Here is a 13,151-nt window from a genome sequence, read left to right on the forward strand (position 1 = left end):
TTGTGCAGGAAAAGGTTTAATAAAAGCTAAATAAACATATGGCTATTTATGTAATGGTGCCTAAATAATGCAGATGACATTTGTGGCCATGTGTGCATATGTATTTCAAAAGGTCGCATTACAGTAGATATTACCCCTAAGTTCACCGTGTTCACTTTTTAATGTAAAATAATTAAAATGACAAATATAGTGATATCTGTAATGCTTTAGTCCACTACAGCACGTGTGTGTGTGTGTGTGTGTGTGACAGGTTTAGCGTAACAAAAGACTCAAATACTGTATCACCCCAAAGAGAATACAACATTTACAAACTGTTCAGGGCTCTCGCTTGTAAAAAATTGAATATTTCTTGCTTTTTTTAAATTTTCATAAATATTTATATCATAGATTATTTAAAGAAGAAAAGTTGACAGCCCGCAGGAAACATGTTCACTTTCCGTTAAATTAATCTCCATTAATTGCACAAAACGTAAAATCATTGACCACCTCAAGGACTCCTCCATATTGATTTACTTGTTTTCGCTTCCTCTTATTTCCTCTCACCAAGTGGGTTATGCTTTTCCTTGTCTGATCGTCAGCAGGATTATTCAGCAAAATATTAACAGCTTTTGATTATTTATAATTCTGCTAACTGCATTCGTTTCCAAAAGAGTGTTGATTCTCGAAGGTGTCAAATTAGATGCATCTTGAAACCTTCCTGGGCTAGACTCTGAAGAAAACTGTCTGAATGCATTTCCCATGAGAACCCACTCAGTCAAATTTTTAGGAAGTACAGAAAAAAGTTGTAAAAAGCCAATTATTGCAAACTTGTCAAAATTAACCCCGGCAATAAATCATCTATGTAATTATCAACTGATTGAAGGAGCTATCTAACGACGAAAAACACTTGGAAGCATGATACATCAATTTTAATGGCATTTCTTAATCAGGAAGCTCAGCAATCAGCAGAGACCAATTAGGGCCTGAGAGATAGAGACACGGCATTAATAATCAAACTTGGCTGCCATCACATAGCGTCCATTCTGAAAGGCTGCCGGAGCCATTTACAAGTGGACTACTCATTTCAGGGAGAAGCTATTGTCTCAAACATTATGAGTGGGAAAGGAAGCAAGCGCTTACTCCTAGTAGCTCTGCACGAGCCAGATTGTCAAATGACCACTGACTGGCATAACTACAGTTTAAAGATTCCTCTCATAAAATCAAAAGGCTTCTTTTCCACATGGCAGTGAATTGAAGTCCGGAGAGAGGGAGAGGATAAGGGCTATTTTGCAAAAGCTGAGAAACAGAGACATCTACTCGGGAGCGATATAAAATTACACCGAGGCCCACAGGCGCCGAGCACTGACAAAGGCAATCTTTACAATGCCACCTTCCGTTGCCGTCTTATTAACATTACAGTCAGTTTTATCGCAGCCAAATGTCTGTATGTCTTGAATACAAGAAACCGTCTAACTGCAACGCATAAAATATACGAGCCGCACAAAAGGCTGAGCGGAAACACCAGCCTTCATGTGTGTCCAGGCAGGAGCTTACATGTCTTGTGATTTTCATTGCTCATTTCCTTGGCTGCAGATATGAACACCATTTTCCTGACTCTCAAGTCTCCAATGAACTGTGAGCAAGTAAAGAAAGGGTAGGTAACCAGGGACTTTCCTTTCTTGCAGAGGTAGTAGTACAAGAAAAGTCGCTATAATTTTTAACCCTCTTCACCTGCTGCCAATAACCCACTGACACCCCCTTAAAGTGAATGTGACAACCCATGATTTGTCATCATTCACTCATTTCACTGATAACAGCCCCCCCACCACCACCACCACCCGGTAGACTTTAACAGCCTAAATAAAAACAGCCTGTTTGCATTATTATTTGTGGCCAGATGTCATGCAGTAATTACTACATACAAGTAATGACCCCAGTCATTGTGCTGCAGGTATTTTATAAAGAGAAAATCAAGCAGGAATTAATCAAGGCCAGCCTGCACGCTACATTAGTGGGTTGGGATGGGGCCAATATTTCATAAGCTGTTCTAGTCCTTGAATGAATACATCTATGCTCAGGCAAACAGGTTGTAAATAGTGTTATTACAGATGCACATCACACCTCCAGAGCCCATGATTTATATCCTCTCAACTCAAAAGCAACCTTTCAACTCAGACTGTTGGAGTATGGAAATCAGACGTAGCTGTAAGTCCTTGTTATATGTGCTTCTCTTAACAGTGAACTATTTGCATGTTTCCTACAGCAGACAAATGGTTTTGAGTTTCACAAGCAGGTGCCTCGAAATGAAATGCACAGAAAAGGATTAACGATAATCACCCAAGACACATGCAAGCAGAAGTTTAATACGACCGCTTTTCTTGGGAATATGAAGACAAATAGCAAAATCAAGGCGAAAACACTCCAAAGTGCACCCAAACTACAGGCCTCCAGTGTGTAGTGGCACAGCTCTGATGACAGCAGGAAAGCTCAAATGGTTTTATTGTAATTTCCTATGGTTGTGACAAGAAAGACGAGGGGGAAATGAGTTCAAGTGACTTCAGTGACCAGTGAAATTTGTTTCCTCTTGAAGTAATCTGAAGTGTGGTTTGCCTAAAGCAGACAAAGATGGTTTGAGCCTGACATCCCACCTCAAAATCTGTTCCAGCAGGACTATTTCTGCACTTCTCCTCGAGACAGATTCAATCATTCAATTTAAAATAAAATGACTACATAATGCAAACATGTCCTTCCCAGGGCCAATTGGCTCTTACATAATGTCTGATGTGTTCTGCATTTTTAACAACCCCAACATACCTAGAAAAGATGTTACTTTATAATAGATGATGTTTACTCCAAAGTCGAGATAAGATAGTAAAATACACCTTATTAAAATGACTGAGGTTCATAAAAGAGATGCCGGGGGAGCTGTGGCTGTCAGATAGCCGCAGAGCAGAAATACTCCTGCAGCCGGGCTTAATGGGAGCCTGCATAATCAGGAGACAGGAGTTGTGGCAGTACTGATGAGCTACAAAATATAAAAGATTCCACATATCCACCTCCCTTCACCTCTCACCTCTCGTCTATGGAGCAAACCTGTGGGATGTCACATAGGGGTTGAACGTTTAACCTGCTTCCTGTAGAGCCACTCACCACACAGCAGACTCTCAGACCACAGCCCCCCACCCCCTGAGAGACCACATCAAAACCTCACTCCCTCCCGTCCCCCCAAACACATTTCTGTTACTATTTATTTCTTTTTAGCAAGAAATCAAATATTCACAAACACTCAAACATTGAATGACATGACATTGGATAAAAGCCATGCATACTTTGGGGAAGTGGATCTCTAACTGGTAAGTATGGCTCTTGGCTTCGGCTCTTGGTGTCAGCTTGCTTGCTCGGGGTATCGTTAGGTCTCAGCATTTTGTCAGGCAGTGTAGGGCTGGCTCTGCCTCCTGGAAAGCACAGCTGATGGAAAATATATTAAAGCCTCTACAACCCTAGGACATGGGTGAATGCATAGCTCTTTACAAATCTGGCATGTCCATGCTAAACTGCATAGATGGAGTGAGAAGGAAGAAAAGGATTACAAAAGTAAAAAATAACAGAAAAGTCCAAAACCTTATTTTTCAACTGTAATTGGGAAAGTGCACTTAATCACTGCAACATCAGCAGCTAAATGTCCACATGTGCAAATTGATCACATAACAAGACACTGAACATACCAAGGGGATACATTACATATGAATAATAACTGCAACACGCGTCTATTTGCAAAACTCCCCCTGCCCTCTGTCAGGGTCACATTCACTAATTTGTTGGGTTTCTTTGTTTTGTTTTTTGTCATTTTTACTTTTTGAATATAAAAGATTGATAATTTAAATATAGTCAGTAAAATTTTATTTAACTCATTGTTCTGTACATGAAAATCATATTGAATGCATCTTAAAATTTCTCATATTGCAACATGCATCACAAATTATGTCAAGTACTACAATTACATATTTCAAAGGAACTTGTTTGGTTTTGCAATTGACTAGATTGTTACCAATGCCTCATACGTACTGACGTGAAAAGGAACTGCCAGGTGAAATCTTCTGGATGTATGTTTACAGATAAATGCATTGTGTGAACATTTAAAAAAGTGCAGGCTTTTTCGAAATATGATACCAGCATCACCAGATCTTCAGTAACTGTGCGGAAGAGGGCAGCTGAAGAGATGGGCTTTCATAGTTCACTGATCTCTAAAGGGCTCTAGAAGTAGGGCGTTTGTTCATGGCCTTTTGCTCCGTGTACATTAGCAAGTATAATATGCTTCATTGTAATATCTGAGGCTACATATTCAAGCACAATCATTAAAGCTAAGTTTACTTTGTCATTTCCCATCGGAGAGTTTTCTCTTTAATCACAGAAAATACTGCATTAAGCCAAACATTACAACAACAAAGACAACAACAAAAATAACAGCTTGGAAAAAAATGTTTTAAGAAAAAAAGAGTGAAGTTGTAGCCAGAGATTGAATGTGTGTTGGAATTTACAGAAATGTGAAGGCTTATTACTAATTCATAAACAATAGTAGGTATTGTACTTACATCACTGTACATGAATTATAAATACATTGCTACCTAAATCGATCATGGAAAGTATGGAATCTGCAGATGGCTCGTTCTATATTACCACACAAAAATTCACGCCCAGAATGTAAACACCATGTCATGATTAGGTCCGTGCAATTACATATTTTAATACATTTCATAGTCCAATTTTTTTAGCAGTCTTTTTTTTAAAAATCCTTTTTTGGAGATGTGTTTTAAGTAAGCAAAAAAAACAACAACACATACATATGCTTACTAGATAATTTGAAATATAAAATTATATTGTCTGTCACACAGAAAAACATGTTAAAGATATTTCTATTGGATGTGTGTGGTTTCCTGCGTTTGTGCATCACATATTATGTTACCGGAGGAACATTTACAATAGAACAGTTTCACAAACGGCTGTCGATATTGAGATGTCTGGAAAACCTTGTAAGTATTGTCACAACTGTGCCATGTGAGAGAAGGTTGATATAAGAAAAATATAGTCTACCGACATCAGAGGTGGAAGAAGCAACGTGTTTCACTTGTTCTTAATTTCCATCCACAACTATAAAAAAGGCAGTTTCCAACAGAAGCAGAAGACGAAGAAGAATCAACCTTTATTAATACCCCGTGGGAGAAATTATTTTTCCACCCTAGTTGTTAATAATTACACATACAAATATATGGGTAGAGGCCTGAAACAGATATGCACTCAAGGGGCCTGTAACCATGCAAATGATGGTGAGAGGCAGAGTGGCGGGCAGCTCCTTCATGACACGGCCCAATGAGCGACTTGTAAGAGGAAGATGCTTTGCTCCAGGGCACCTTGGCAGTGCTCAGGAGGTGAACTGCCACATCTCTCCATATACATTATATATATATACATACAGTGTGTGTGTATATATATATATATACAGTGTGTGTGTGTATATATATATATATATATACTGTATCTATATATACATAAAAGGGCTGTCAGTATAACGCGTTAATTAGATTAATTACGCTGCAAATTAACGCGCTATAAAAATTAACGCAGTTAATCGTGAGTGGTAAGTCAATGCGCCAGCGTTTTAAATTTGTCCCATTGAGTGACCCATAGGCTGCAGTGCCAGGTCACTTCGTACCTGCACCACTAGTCAAAAGCAGGGTGACTGACAACAGAGATGGACGCGACACAGAAGAGCGAGGCAAGTCCACTCGGGTGTTTTTGTCGAACATACTCGAATCACCCCGTGTACGTTTGACACATCAATTCGTGACGACAACCCCCCTTAGCCATCACTGGCTGCCGGTGATCACGTGACGCTACATCAATTAGCCAACCTGTGCTACATGGGATTTTCGGACTCAGTAGTTGATTTATATCTGTCATGATGGTACATCATCTGATTGCTTTAATATTTTTATTCATAGTATGTTGAGCAAAAAAAGAAAGTGGTGGGACGAATATGTCAATTTACATGTACTAATTGCTGTATTGAGTCAGCTTTAGTATTCATTTTGATTGAGTCTGCTTATGTGCCTATTTGAGACTCAGCCTTATTTTATGTCTGAACTTTTTTTTTTTTTAACTGTATTTGAATTGCATTTTTGAAAAATGCACCTGGCCTAGTCGGTTTGCTGACGTGCTTGGCCTTTTTTCTTTTGAATTTCATTGGTAAAGCACACTTAACCAATAAAAATGTGGATTTCAAATCTTCTCTTCTTGGTGTATTCTATTGATTAGTCATGCACTACAACTTTGTTATGTCCTAGAATTCAAATTCTGTATTTGGGGGCCTTTAGCAGGTATGAGATTAAAATGTGATTAATTCGATTAATTAATTACAAATCCTGTAACTAATTAGATTTTTTTTTAAATTGCCTGACAGCACTAATATATATATACATATATATATATATATATATATATATATATATATATATATATACACAATCAAACAGTATATATACACACACACAAACAGTATACACACACATGCACACACACACACACACACACACTATACGTACATAGTAATCACTCGCACGTTTGCACTTTAAGATACCCGGTTTCACTACATTGCGGATTTTTAGTAGGGAGTCATGTGATACCGTACATGCACGCTATTGGCTGACAGCATCCATGTGTGCGCTGTGTTCCGAGATTCACGGAACGCAGTGCACTTCCATTTATTAAAGAAACACTTTTCTTTAATACAAAAGTGTTTTAAACAGTCTATAAGAGTTTTGGAAAAGGTAGTACAGTCAGAGGGTGGTTTGATATCAGCATAGGGAGAGTTAATAAACGTTTAAATCATTGTAAAAAACAATATAGTTTGTCACCACATCGCAGAATTTTGTTTTTTGTGGGTATATTATAGTATATATATATATATACATACATATATATACATATATACATATACACACACACATATATATATATACATATACATATATATGTGTATATATATACACACACACACACACACACACACACACAAACACACATATGTTAGTGATTAAATAGTTACTTACATTTTTAAAATTATATCTTGGTGTAGTCCAATGGCATGCAGCTCTTCTGGTTGTGCCAGCTCAGATGTGGGTGTTTTAACAAACTGGGTCTCTAACCCTACTCTCAACGGCAGTTCGACATAATGACTACAAAGGGTAAAAATGGTGCTATCACCTTGATGTGTAAGTGATACTCCGCGACATTCATACATTCATATATCACCTGCATGGCTGTTGCAATTTATCTGTAATAGTCTCCATTCACTCATACAGTACTTTGTGAAGGGAATTCAAAGGATAAGTTCAAGTAGAATAAAATGGACAAGAAAAGAACAAGTCTATATAATGTTCAGGTTCGAGTGTAATCGATGGGCACAAAGATGCAAATCTGTGACCCCTGAAAATTCAAAACAGGTTCTTTAATAATTTAACCACCTTTAGCAATAATAGTAAAAGTTTTTTGGAAACAAGATGTTTTATTTAGCCTAGGGCTATTAAGAAATCAACAACATTCTCAGGTCTGCAACCTACAGGAACTACCACTGTGACCTCAATGTTTTGTTCCCATGAAGCAGCAGAGTCCCGCGGGCAAAACCCAATGAAATAATGCACAACTACCAATGACAACAACTGCAGATTTTATTATGGTCTGTTTAAAACTGACTATTACAAATTACAGTGCTTTTCCTTGTCATTTCTGGAAAGATCGATCCTTCCAGGATGTTGGCTAAAGCGGCTTCAAACCAACAAAAGAAAATATTCCCTGACACGGGAGTTCACAATCACTGAAAATGTATCACGTTTGACGCAAGCAAGCCTTTTTAATGATTCATGATTAATTAATTTAAGTTATTGGGAAATATAGGTAAACATTAAATGATGACATTTTGCCATTTATCTTAAGCTAGCCATTTTTGTATTTTATTGGCAGGCTCTTCAAAGATTGAGAGCCTCAGTCTGAAGTTCAGTCACGTATTCAGGCCAATGTTCATCATTGAAGTTTGGCCTCTACACTTTATCATTATCATCCACTACCAGAGACAGCATGGGTCATGATTTCATTAGCATAAAAACAAGGCATTTCCAAAATGTAAGAAGTTATTTATTCCAGAAAACACAATTGATTAACTAAGGAGGGGCCTTGATTCACAAATATTCATATAGTAAAAATATTCAAATATTAAAATTATTTTTGAATTATTCGAGGCTTCTTTTAAATTATTGAAAACTGTTACGAAACTGGTAAATAATATTTTCGCTTGAAAGGCACCTCTCAATTGTAACCTGTGCTTGGCAAGAAAATAAACACATTTCTCTAAATGTCAAGTAATTCCCTTATTGAATGCAAACTCAAAGTTTTAATTTCTCGCTCAAAAATCACATCAAACATGACGCACATACATTTGTTGATAGTTCTCATTAATTCATAAGAAATTATGAAATGAGTCGAATTAATCAACCCTTCCTCTGCATTTAGTTTCGTTTGTTTAAAATTTGCTTCTTATTTTTGTGCAGTACAACAGCACTGCGCAAAAGAGGTTAAAGAGGCTACAGTTAATGGTTTCAAAGATGAATAATTCTATTGCTCTGTTCCATCTGAAAATCACAACCATATTTATTTCAGATATGTTACTCTGCTCACTAAAAAGGGAAGTCAAACGTCATGTTCTTTACTGTTTCTTGGCTACAAGGATCTGATCACTTTTAAACTAGATGCACAGATACTGAGAAAAAACTATTTTTTATGTGGGTCTTTTAATTTGCTAAAATACTGAGACATAAAATTAGCAGGGTTTTTTTTAGGATTTTTCAAAGGTCATCAAGCACATACGTTTCACCCATTCATCTACAAATAACTAATAATAATCTGTTATTATTATCAATTATTATTTTTCATATTTACGTTTCCCCTATTTCTATTCCTCTATTGTTATTATTATTAATAATAATAATAACGATAATAATGCTATTATCGTTATTATTGCTATTATTAATAATAATAATAATAATAATGTTATTGTTATTATTATTATTATTATTGAGTCCCCAAAAGAAAAAGTATATTCTGTTCGTGATATTTATCAAATGTATGTGCCGTTTTGTGATTTCAATTCATCGTGAGGCTGTTCTCTCTTTTCGGGTCATTAATGGTTGCTTTTTCCTCATCATCATGGGCAGAGTTTAAGGTCAGGGCCACACACACACAGACACACACACACACACACACACACACACACACACACACACACGAGAGACAGGTTGAGACAACTTCACCTGAGTTTTCATTTGTCTCGTTCTGTTTGACGTCGGCTATGTTAAAGCCATTTTTCATTATTATGTGCGACTCTACAGAAATGTCTTTTTCACAAGGTGAGCTGTACACAAAAGGCAGCTTCAATTAAACGTACAACTTCGTCATTACCTGCCCACAGCAACCCCAATATCTGATTAGAATAATACAATTGATATGGATTTTCCCTCTTTCTTCCTACCTCTTATTAAATTATAAATATGCTGGTTATTATGTGGCAGCACGAAAAGCTAGAGTGGAGAGTAGAGAAGAGAAAGAGCAGGATGGAGTTAGCACAGATAGAGGAGGTGGACAAGAGCCAGGAAAGAAAATAGAAAAACAGTCAAAGCCAGAAAGTTATAATGTCACTTCAGCTACTGTTATACCATAGTTCATTGCTGCGGACTCCACAATTATTTCACAGAAGTCTGCAGTGTGGTGGCACTGTTGTCAAATGCAGCTTGTCTCTCCCCACCTCATCTTATATTTATTTATATCATAAATGCCCACCTTGCTTTAGTTATTGTCAGATTATTTTGAATTTTCTACTTGCATAAAATATGGAAGTGTGAGGACAGAGAAAACTGGAGAAAAGGAAAAAGAAGTCACTCAGAGTGCATAAATAGTGAAGTTGGGGTTATGGTAGCAAAAACAGGATCTGTTTAGCTAAGAAAATGTCTTATTTTGCCATAAAATGCATGCACGGCTGAAACTCTGACAGGACTATCCCCCCGTGACACTCATTTAAAACAGTGCAAGATCCGACTGTGCAGATGATATTTTTTTAGCCACGAACTGTACGTACAGTAAATGTCCTTCCAGCGTCTAAAAAAACCCTAAACAGAGCTTCTACTCTTCTCTTTCGCTCAGCATTGCATCTTTTCTCAGCCATCTTGGATTGGACGTCAACATCCGAGTAAAAATCTGCCGGAACGTCTTCGATGTGTGATTAGAAAAAAAGTGTTCTTGTTGTGTGAATCCAATGCATTACAAAGGAATGAAAACAAGCACAACTGCTGTGTGTTTTCATTTTGATTGAGGGCGGGTTGGACCAAATTGGCCATCTAATACCCACCACTCCACCAGATTCAGAGTAATTGCCGCCTTCGTTCACACATTAATGTTCAGCTTTGGCGAGCGGGTGCAGATAAACAGCGGCATTATGTATACATTTTCGAAAGGAGACGTTGGAAATGGGCCCATCAGATTCAAGCTGCTGCCTTACAGCAGCCGAGGCGCCATAATGTTCATCTGAGTGCCGTTACACAGAAAACACTGAGAACCTGGCTGTCTGCTGTTGGGGTTGTTGGGGAGAGTCTGGCACAGCTGCTGTTCTCTGGATTCCTTAAAACTGCGGTCCATCACCGGCGGCTGAAACTCTGGATCGCATCTTCATCGAGGATGAATGGCACAACGTGTCATCTGTGCTTGTTTCCTCCCTCCTACGTCTTGAGAATGTCTCACGCGCATACCTATCAAATTATAAACCTTTTAACACTCATAACGCTCTCCATCCTGGTGAAATACATAAAAAATGGCCTTGAGCGTCTTGTAATTTGCTTGACCAGAACAGAAGTCCTTTCTTTTGCTCAGCCTTAATAGGATAAATACCTCTGGGTAATTTCCAAATACATTCCTCGGGCCAAAGCGTTTCCCTGGACGAAGTAAATCACGTTTGATATACAAGGATTATCCCTGATTGGGTTTATGGCAAAGAAGATTGGGACAAAGTAGGGAGCCTATGATACCTAAACGGAAGTAAGGCTCTAAGGCTCTCTCTCTCACACCTTCGCATACACACACACACACACACACACACACACCTTTATTTCTTTCACCGTTGGTGACGGGTTTCTCCAAGTACGTAGAATGAATTCTCTGTCATATGCAGCAGATGAGGCGATAAGACCCCTGCTAAATGGTACCCAGCTCTGAGGCAAATGCATTGTCTTACCTCATCGAGTGCAGAGCTCCCTGCCTGTTCAGGGAGGACTAGGACTAAAGCCCTTAATCCCTGCCTTGATTCATGACAGCCTGCTGGGTTTTCAAATGTCATCAGCGGGGAAGTGTGTCCTACCCCTGGCCCACATGTTCACACCGTTAATGCAATGACAACAACAGAATAACTTAGTAAGACCAGAAAGAGTCGAGCCAAGTGGACGTGAATTGAATTATAAATGGAAACACCGCCGTGACATTAGAGCCAAGAACAATGAGGAGGGACAAATTTGCTTCTAAATTTTTAGAGTTGATTATAAATCTTGCAATTGAACAGCAATTGAATGCCAGACTGCAGCAATCGGTACCAGCCTCGCTCTTTTATCAACGCATTCTGAACGGCCACAAAATAAATTAAATACTGCTTTTCATGGATGGGCCACTGCACTTTAAAACGGATGCATTCATCATTGACATTCTACCACAAAAAAGGCACAGCGGCCTCTACATCCAGGGCTCCACTTCACATCCGAGGGTTCAGCACTTCACTGTCGCAACACATGGGACTTGTGATGAGTAAAGCTTTGTTGTCTGGAGGATGAGTCTCCTGTAGGCTGAGCTGGAAGTTTTATGCAAGAGGATTGTTAAAATAGACTACTGAGACACCATGAAGAGTGTGAACAACTAGGACACAATAAATAAAAAAAACTGCCTTTAAATGGAAAAATGCGCAGTTTGTGTGTGTGTCAGTGAAATTTCGTGGGAAATACGTGACCTTAAATTGTGAAAGTAAAGCCTCACTTCATTAGTTCATATAAGCTCACCTGCTGATTTAATTAGCAGTACTGCATGCTTATTGATCGTTAAAGGCTTTAGGGTGTATACATTTTCCACATTATGTTCAATTTCAGTCGGATTAAGAGGTAATTTAGATCATTTCGTAAATTATAACATTTATACCCATAATTACTTAGCTTCTGCCACCAGATCGGAGACGCGAAGTTTTCTTTCTTACGGGAGCGCTTGCGCACAACGTGCGCTCAGCCCACCATCTGGTCGGCTACGGTCCACAGCAGAGAGATGGAAGAGAAACTGATGACCCAATCAAGACAAGTGTCCGTATTCCATCTAAACTCTTGCTTCACACACACACAGCACATCAAAACGTAGCATATGTCGGGTCGGCGTGCCGACGGGTTTCCACATACGCTGTGACTGGAGGAGCGCTTACCTCTGCGGCCGCTCGCTGCTCCTGTTCCCCCACGGCGTTTGTCCTTATTTCGCTACGACGCTGCTTATGTATGAACGTTGTCTCTATCCCGCAAACACTGCTGTTGCATTTTACAGCAAAAAGAACAACAGTGCGCACTGGTAGCGGCTTTGCGCGGGTTGGGAAGGAGAGCCCTGTCTCTGCGCGCTGCTCTGCACGTCACCAAGTGGAGTGAACAGGACTTAGCAGACGCGTCTCGCTGTGCTCCCTACACGGCGGCGATCCCGATATGTAAGCGACTGCTCGGACGGGCTGACACACCGTATGGCCACTTTTCTTCCGATGCTGCTCCTCCCCTTTCACTTTGCTCCGTTCACACAAGCTCTACAGCGCCTCCCACCCGCCACTTTGCGCAAATGCACTCACCAGTGAAGCTGAATTTGCACAACAGCATCACCGGCGACGATAAAAATTTCTCTCTTAGGAGGATTACCAAGGGCCACTGAGGGAGTTCCGGAGGATGGTGCGGATCTAGATTAGGAGAAATGATTCTCTGGATGAACAATGTGAGAATGAACCGTTACGATCATTTTTGACATTCGTTTATAATGAAAAACCTAATTCAATGTCAATTTCTGTGAAGAAGTGC

At 39.1% G+C, this 13,151-nt stretch overlaps 1 protein-coding gene across 3 annotated transcripts in view; it reads right to left on the reverse strand.

The window, feature by feature from the left end:
* The window catches only part of LOC137613114 (kelch-like protein 29), a 196,872-nt gene extending 184,074 nt beyond the window's left edge, over positions 1 to 12,798 (reverse strand). For all 3 annotated transcript variants that reach the window (XM_068341998.1, XM_068341996.1, XM_068341997.1), the window contains exon 1: positions 12,524 to 12,798. The gene's annotated coding sequence lies outside the window, so the exon portion shown is untranslated. The remainder of the gene's footprint in view (positions 1 to 12,523) is intronic.
* Positions 12,799 to 13,151: the final 353 nt, after the last annotated feature.

This window comes from Antennarius striatus, chromosome 19, assembly GCF_040054535.1.
Source record: "Antennarius striatus isolate MH-2024 chromosome 19, ASM4005453v1, whole genome shotgun sequence".
Classification (NCBI taxonomy): Eukaryota; Metazoa; Chordata; class Actinopteri; order Lophiiformes; family Antennariidae; genus Antennarius; species Antennarius striatus.